General features: G+C 47.0%; 1 pseudogene; it reads left to right on the top strand.

Moving 5' to 3' along the window:
• The first annotated feature begins 1,099 nt into the window (after positions 1-1,099).
• Positions 1,100-7,964, top strand: LOC108802569 (annotated as a pseudogene).
• Positions 7,965-8,001: the final 37 nt, after the last annotated feature.

The raw sequence follows: 8,001 nt of genomic DNA on the forward strand, positions 1-8,001 counted from the left end.
TTTTGCCGGGCCCACGAGCCCCCCCCCCCCCCCCCCCTATGTTAAAGTGTGTGTGTGTGTGTGGGGGGGGGATGAGGGATAGGGGGCTGGAGATGTGACCATGTTTCAGGTTACACCCTGAATATAGAGGTAGTGAAGCTGGAGAGTCAGCAAAGAAACTGCCTGGCAGACAGAGAGCTCATTAATGGCATCCTCCTAGTGACGTGCCCCTTTAACCCTTTCTGTGCCACCGATGTATGTCATACATTGGCAGCAGTGGGCCCCTGGAAACAGAAAGCCCCCGGGAGTCTGCTTACCTGTGTAAAGATGACTGTCTGCTCTACACTGGAAGTGATTAGGGCGGCTGTAAATCTGCTGTGATCACTTCCAGGGGGCAGTAAACGTCTGCTATCATTGGGGCATTTATTTCATTTAATGTTAATTATAACAACTGTTTTTTTTTACTTTACTTTGATTGCTATCACATGGGGGGGGGAAACGGAGGTTCGTCTATCTCCTCCCCAGCTTCCCCCCGACACCAGAGAAGCCGGTCCCTGTCCCATAGAACGGGGAAGGCATGGACTAACGGAGGTTCGTCTATCTACTCCCCAGCTTCCCCCCGACAGTAAAGAAGCCGGTCCCGGGCCCGTAGGAGGGGCAACAGAGCCTGGGAAGCACGGCGGGGGACAGTCGGCTTTACAAGTATTTAAACAGGGTCCAGCCCCGGTGCCAGCGACGTACACTGTACGCCGTTGGTCGTGAAGGGGTTAAAGCGTCAACTATGGACAATTTGGGGTACCGTAAGTGTATTTATTTTTTACTACAATTCTGGGTTTGATAAATATCGTGCAACATAAAAAAAATTGGCAACTGCCGCCATTTTATTCTGTCCTTTAAGGAAATATATAATTCTTGGGGTGGGTTTAATTAAGTTTCAGGCCTAAAATGTGGATCAGAACATGTGCTGCAAAAAAAACAAAAACAGCTCTGGCAGCAGAAAGGGTTAAAAAATAAATTTTGGTGAATGCTCCGGTGGGAGGAGTTGCGCTCACATATGCGTGTTTCTTAATTCACTTGTCGACGGGAAGTCTTTATCAGAGCACAGGCAGCACGCCGGAGAATGCTACAACTCTGCTTCCTCATTCTGCTCCACAGCTCGCTTCCAGCAGGTAAGAGAATTTGCCGACGTTGCTCCTGAACTTCATTGGTTCCATCTGCTGGTTATCCGGCCACAATCGGTGAGAATTCTAGAAGAACTCTCGGCAAGTCGTCCATGGCAGCCATGGATCTCCTGCTTTGGGGACCAATTCGTCCCATTGGGATCACAGGGGCAGAGAACTTGGGTTCTTGGGAGACGTGATGGAGATCTCTCGAAAAGGGTCAACGAGAACCCAATGAATTGCAAAAGATGGCTGATTGTGAGGTGGCCTCCAGGATGTTGACCAACCTGGACAATCAAACAAACGACCATCTGAAAGATCTCCATGGCAGCCATGGATCTCCTGCTTGGGGACCACTTCATCCCATTGGGATCACCAGGGCAGAGAACGTTGTTTTTTTTTTTTTGGGAGACGTGATGGAGATCTCTCGGAAGGGTCAACAAGAACCCAATGAATTGCAAAAGATGGCTGATTGTGAGGTGGCCTCCAGGATGTTGACCAACCTGGACAATCAAACAAACAACCATCTCAAAGATCTCAGTTACTGTTCAGAGGGCAGGCGATGATAAAGAGCATTCAATTGACCTCAACGAGCCCCTAGCACACAGATTGAGATACCATCGTTTGTTCACTTTAGGTCATGGAGTCTCTTGAAGGACAGGCTCTTGTGTGACCAGTCTAGATGGTAGATAGATGGCAGCTGCCCTTGGGGCTTCATTGGGTAATTAGTCACCGGATTGGAATAAGCATGTGGCCGGCCGGTTCCTGACCTGCATACTCGTTCTGAGTAATTGAATTACTCATTAGGAAAGAGTATGACTGCGGCCCATAGCCCCAGGACGGAACTGCCCTTCCCGTGAGCAAATAGGGGGGGGGAACATGTGTCCTATATCCATATATAGTAGCTAACAGCTCCTATGGAAAGATAGGTTACTTCAAGGGACTGTACTTGCCCAAAAAAAAAGACATGATGTAAAAAAAGTTATTTTAAAAAGATTCAAAAAGTTGAAAAACATAAAAATGAAAGGGGAGGTTTTAATGTAGCACAAGAACAGGCCCCAGGATAGTCGAAAGGGTCTCCCCGACCTTCGGGAGCCATTTTAAGCTCATCGCACCTATTTAAAAACCATCAAAACCACCTTCACTTCTCATTTCCCTCTGATTCTAATGGATATTCTAAAATAGCAAAATTTTGCCAAAATTTTTCAAATTTGGCCCAAAATCCTGGAAAAATTATAATGGCCAGTTTTTCATGGTCTTAGTCCTGCCGTGTCAGAAAGATGGAGGTATAATTTGAGTTAGAGGCAATGTTTGGCTTGGTCACTGGTGATGTAGTGCAAAAACTGATGGTAGCCCCCTCAAGGTCCAGTTTACTGCGGCCAGTTAAACAAGTTGAAATTTAATTTTGTTGCTACGTGATTTTGCAGTTTGATGAATGAGCCTGTGAAGGTCTAAAAAGCTGTTTTTGTGCTAACAGTGGCCCTCGCCCGAGCTTCTGGACGTGCCGTGGACGTTATCTCTGCCGAGCAAAGGGGTGCCATTCTGCTGATCAATGAGACGAGAGTGACCGAAGTCCACTGGATCTTCTCCAACAACCACATCGCCACCACATGGCCCGATGGCCGAATCGACGTCAAGAACCACAGGTTCAGGAGGCGACTGCATGGCATGGAAGGCGGCTCCCTGAAAATGACCGAGGTCACCTGGGAAGACCGAGGAACCTACACGGCCAATGTGTATATTAGGGGTGGAGACGATGATGTCCACCAGAAATTTCATCTCAAAGTCTATCGTAAGTGAAAATGGTATTTTGCTTTTGTGTGGTCAATTATTTCTTAACCCGGGAACTCAGCACAGGGATGCTGGGAAACCATCATTCTGTAATAATGGGCACAGCAGATGTGGGAAGTTAACACAGGGATATCACCAGTAGAGTCTCCGAGAGATAGAAGGGATGGTCAATATGAAAAAACAACATATATATGGGTGGGGTAGGACTGAAAAGGATTGGAACCCTTTTTCGGTGTAACAAGACGAGAGGTAATTTTCCTGTGTGGACGCCTGTTCTGGTGATGATTGGCGGGGACTTCCCCTCACATTGTAGAGATTTCCACTCACTTGCTGTTGTATCTCCGGGACAGGAAGTGAAGATAAATTTCCACTCATTTATACTTTTTATCTATTGCAGCTGTCTTGTCGCCCCGGGACATAGATATCATTGTTGACGTGACCAGCAACGGGACCTGCAGCTTGGCCCTGACCTGCCTGGCGAATGCTTCAGACGTAGCCGTTTTCTGGGATCACCCAAACGCCAGTGAAAGTGACCAAACTCTTCATTTATATCCTGCTGACCCAAACGCCACCATAAAATGCACCGCGAAGAACCCCGTCAGCAATGTCTCCAAAACCATCACCCCCTGGCAGCACTGTCAGGAAGGTAATCATGTCATCTTTTCATTTAAAGGCACATACACCGTTTATCAAAGCTATGGTTATGGCCACTAGATGGCGCTGCGGAGCATAGAAATCAATACTCATCTCCTCAGCTCCTCGGCTCCAGCTAATGGCCATAATGTGGTATTACGTAACATTATGCTTGACCTGAAATTAACTTTGCAAAGGCGAAATGCTCTGCAAATTATTTATAAGTAGACCCCTTAACTTTTTTGCTATCACAAAGGAGCTAATAAGCCCTTGGGTAGGTGGCAGGTATACTTTATGGAGGCGGCACCCACGAATGACATTACACTGAGCTTATTTTAACCCCTTGAAGCCTGGACATACCAGATACACTATATTACCAAAAGTCATCCTGGTCCTGGCCTATGTCGCCCCGATGAAGGGACCCTGCGTGGCCCCAAAACCTTGGCTATACTGATATACACTATATTACCAAAAGTATTGGGACACCCTTCCAAATAATTGGGTTCGGGTGTTCCGTGACATTTCCCGAATTAATGTTAATGTGCGTGTACAAAGGCCGGCGTCCCAGTACTTTCGGCAATATAGTTCCAAAGATCTCAAGAGGGTTGAGATAGCCATAGGTGGCAACTGTTCTGTCGATTTCAACCACTTTTTCTTTCAATCAGCATCAACGTGCTGAAAGAAAGGTTGAGGGAAAGTTGCAATCAACTTGAAATGGAATCAGAATGGAAGCATACAGTGTGTACGTACTGTATATATTACAACAACAAAAAAAGTTTATACAAATGTATAAAGTTTCCTTTTTGCAGACAGGAAAAGAGTTTGTTGGGGGTTTTTTTAACACCTGTCGCGCATTCTGTACTGTATCTACAGTTCACAGAGGATGCAAATAGAACATTTGGTAAAAACCACAGACCCCCCCCCCCCTGTAGTGGGTGGCCTACTTGCTGTGCACTTGTAGCAAGGACTGAACTGTATTTGGTTTTACTGCTGCAGACAAACCCCCATCGACTGCTTTTTTTATGCACGATATGTCCAGGTGTGGATACCTGACCATCACACCTATGTGACCTTGTTGGCCACCCTATTCCAAAACCATGGCCATTAATATGGGGTAGGGCCTCCCCTTTGTGGATAGAACGTCATTCACTTTTCTAAGAAGGCTGTCCATATGTTTTTGGAGGGGGTCTCTGGGAATTTGTGGCCATATGTGAGGTCAGTTACTGATGGTGGAAAAGAAGACCTGCATCACAGTCGGCATTCCAATTTACCCCAATGGTGTTCAGTAGGGTTGTGGTCAGAGCTCTGTGCGGGACACTCCAGTTCCTCCACATCATACTGGTCAAACCATGCCTTTGTGGAGCTTGGGCATTAAAATGGAGTTGTCTCCCCTTTATGGCTATGACATCCTCCACTCTACTATGAAGGCTTTCCACATGATTTTGGAGGGTGTCTGCGAGAATTTGTGTCCATTTTGTGAGGTCAGGTATCGATGTTGGATGAGAAGAAGACCAGGCTCAAAATCAGGTCATTCCAAAGGTGTTCAATAGAATTGAAGTCAGGGCTCTGTGCAGGACACTTGAGTTCCACCACAAACATGCTCCACTCTTCGAGGAAGGTTTTCCACAAAATTTTGATGGGTGTCTGTGGGAATTTGTGGTGAGGTCAGGTACTGATGTTGGATGAGAAGACCTGGCTCACAATCAGCGTTCCAATTTATCCCAAATGTGTTCAGTAGGGTTGAGGTCAGAGCTCTGTGCAGGACACTCGAGTTCCTCCAGAGAAAACTCATCAAACCATGTTGGAGAAAAAGACCTGGCTAACAGTTTGGCTCCAATTCCCCCCAAAGGTGTTTGGTAGGGTTGAAGTCGGGGCTCTGTGCAGGACACTCAGGTTCCTACACGCCAAACTGGTCACACCATGTCTTTATGGAGATGGCTTTGTACACAGGGGACAGTCATGCTGGAACAGAAAAGGGTCTTCACCAAACTGTTACCACAAGGCTGGAAGAGCACAACTGTCTTGTATCCCAAAAGTGTTCAGTAGGGTTGAGGTGAGGACTCCGTGCTGGCCAACTTAAGTTCCTTGACACCAAACTGGTCACACCATGTCTTTATGGAGCTGGCTTTGTACACAGGGGACAGTCATGGTGGAACAGAAAAGGGTCTTCACCAAACTGTTGCCACAAGGTTGGAAGAGCACAATTGTCTAAAATGCCCATTTGTGAGGTATTGATGGAGGATGAGATGGCCTGGTTCACAATTGACCTTTCAATTTATCCCAAAGGTGTTCAGTAGGGTTGAGGTCAGAGCTCTGTGCAGGTCTACAAAATGTCTGCCAAGAGAAAATCCCAGCACTTCCTAGTATGGGACACCGTGGGTTTATTACCCCGTACGTCAATGATATAAGGCTCATTAGCACCATCACATTGAGGGTCGTTAGCCCTGTGTATGCTCTAACATAGACCCACCCAGCAGTAAGGGCTGCAGCATAGAAAAGACTGATGGTGATTAAAACAAAGATGGATGTAACACAGTGTTATGTAAAAGGGAATATCTAAGCTGAGAGTCAAGTTTCCAAAGAGGTAGTTCTTAAAATGAGAACTTTTTGTGAAGTATTGTTGGAATCGCCATGAATTTAATGCAACTTTCAACTTTCCTTACAGATGTTCACATGAGTCAGCGAACGGATGGATCCGCACAGCAGTGGATTGTACTGGCCATCGTTGCTGTTGTTATACTTTTTTGCATTATGATTTTTATTGGTCTAAAGTTATCCCACTGCAAGAAGTCAAGAGGCCAAAAATTAGGTAAGCTTCGACAATTTCACGGTCATGCTAAACTAGTATCCTTGCCGAAAGCTCAGACTACACAAACAGCTGTGCTGCGTTGGTCATTTGTGATTGAATCTGATAATCTGATCTCCGGGGAGGATTTAAAACCCTACTGCAAGGGATAAAGGCTCATTTTTGCATAGGGATTTCCCACAAAGCCAACCAAGGCCTGGCCTCGGTGCAGCAGGGAGTAAAGGGGCAGCAAGGGTGTGGAATTCCTATCTCCCAACGCCCGGGACGTGCAGTTATCGGCGCCGGGTGGGTAGTTGGGCAAGCAGAGCTAAATGTCCAGGGGGGAAGCCGCCTTTTGTTCTGCGATGCCGGCGAGATCACTTGTAGGCAGCTTGCAGGTCTGCCAATCTCCATTGGGGGGAGGGGATGTTTTGGTGGGTAAGGTGGCGCATTGAGGAACCTGGCCTTGGGGCAGCAGAGAGAGTAAATCCGGCCTTGCCTGTCATTTAGCAGCGGGGGTGCGGTGTGCTCAACCTACTCACCATTGACTTCAGTGGTGTTTGGTTTGAACAGCAACTTTCTTTTCCTCATTCCCCCTTCAGCCGGTGCTCTCCTCTTCTCATAGCCACTTCTGGTTGTGGGTTGGACCCTCAGTGTCCTTACATGCCGGTCCTCCGCTGTACATAATGACATCAGAGTGCCTGTGGCTGATGGAGCGCCAAAGGGAAGCGGTTTTGGGGGACCAGTCGCATGGAGAGGAGGAGCCTGCGGGATTGATGGGTAAGGTAAGTAGAACTGCTTTGTAATGGTACTCCATGGACAAAAATGAGCATTTAACCCTTGCAATTGGGGTGGGGAGGGGTGTCCAAAGGCAAGGGTAGATCTGAATTTTCTCAGCTCAGCTGTACAAAAAAAGAGTCTGCACCCTCCAACGTCAAATCACGCCTTTCCATTGACTTGCCCTGTGATCTTGAAAGGAAAGAGTCTGATGGTGACCAGAGAGTTGGGTTGTCAATGGATGTTCTGCCCGTTGGATTAGATAATCGGTAAACATTGGCACATCCTTCAATCAGATTTGGCTTTGGAGCAGATAGTGGGCCCATATTCCAAAAAGTGGAAGAAATTAAGGGCAGCAAATGTTGGTGACGAGTGAGTTTGAGATCTTGGATAGGAAATGTCGCAGGAGGAATCGAAAACAAGGTATATATATATATATAAATGTGTGGTGGGCGCACCATGCGTATATATGCAGAGGTGTGTAGGTGATAGATTTCCGAACTGACAATTTCTGAAGGTATGATCGTAGTGGTTGGGCTTGCATACGTGTCTATAGAACACGTGGAATGGGTTTTAGGTGTTACATCGTGAACATTGCGGGTCCTCAGCACCTCCATGTACTCCCCCCACCCGCCCGCAGACATTTTCCAACCACCAATACAGTGTATAGCGCAGCACTCCTCCCCCTTAGCCATTTCCTGAAAACCTCCGAGCCTTCATGCTGCATTGCTAGAGGGTTACACTTTCACTTTTAGCTGATCCGTGTGACATCTTGGGGCCGTCACCCAAACCTGAACTCTGAGAAGTATAGGGATTGCATTGTTGGCTTCTTCTGCTGAAAGTCCTTATTGTCTGGCTATCAGAGGTAGCATCTTA

The sequence above is a fragment of the Nanorana parkeri genome, unplaced genomic scaffold (genome assembly GCF_000935625.1).
Source record: "Nanorana parkeri isolate BGI_ZX_2015 unplaced genomic scaffold, ASM93562v1 scaffold2961, whole genome shotgun sequence".
In the NCBI taxonomy this organism is placed as follows: domain Eukaryota; kingdom Metazoa; phylum Chordata; class Amphibia; order Anura; family Dicroglossidae; genus Nanorana; species Nanorana parkeri.